Genomic DNA, 778 nt, shown 5'->3' on the forward strand with positions numbered 1-778 from the left:
TATTTGTAGTAAAAACATATAAACATGTCTATAGAGCTTATTTATTCAAATTAACTGACTACTGTATTCTGTTATATAACAATACCACAATTATCTACTCCTCTCCTGATAGAGATTTGTATTAGTTTTCAACGTTTTAAACTTAAAAATTAATTCTATATCTAACAATCTTATTCTCTTTTTTCTCTTAGTTCTCTTGTACATCCATATACTTTCTAAAGTGTGATGGTAATTTTCACATTATCCAACAGTATATGAGTGTTTTCATTTCTGGTCTGTACAACTTTGGTACTGACAAATTTTTGAGTTTTGCTAATCTGAGGTAAATAGATAAAAATAGTTTCTCATTGTTACAGGATGCAATTGTCCAATTATTAGTGAAATTATCATTTCATGTTATTGGCTATTTGAAATTCCTCCTCTAATGTAAGTGTCCTTTTCTCGTTTTTCTATTATATTGTTTGTGGTTTTCATATTGATTTAAAGTTATTTGTGTTTTTTCTTCATGTTGCAAATCTTCTCCTAGTTGGTGAATTGCTTTTAAATCTTAAGTTGCTTTTGGTGTAGATACGTATTTTAGTAAAGCCAAGTTTATCAAGTTTTCTTAATAGATCTTTGTTTTGTATCTTCTTTAAGAAATCCTTCCTTATTTGGATATCACATGGATATTCTCTACCTTTCTGTAAAGGTTTTAATGTTGATTTTACACATTTTGGAAAATCATGTATCAAGGTCTTATATATTATATATGTTCATATATTATATATTATGTTATTAT

The sequence above is a fragment of the Colobus angolensis genome, unplaced genomic scaffold, assembly GCF_000951035.1.
Source record: "Colobus angolensis palliatus isolate OR3802 unplaced genomic scaffold, Cang.pa_1.0 Scaffold45, whole genome shotgun sequence".
Lineage (NCBI taxonomy): Eukaryota > Metazoa > Chordata > Mammalia > Primates > Cercopithecidae > Colobus > Colobus angolensis.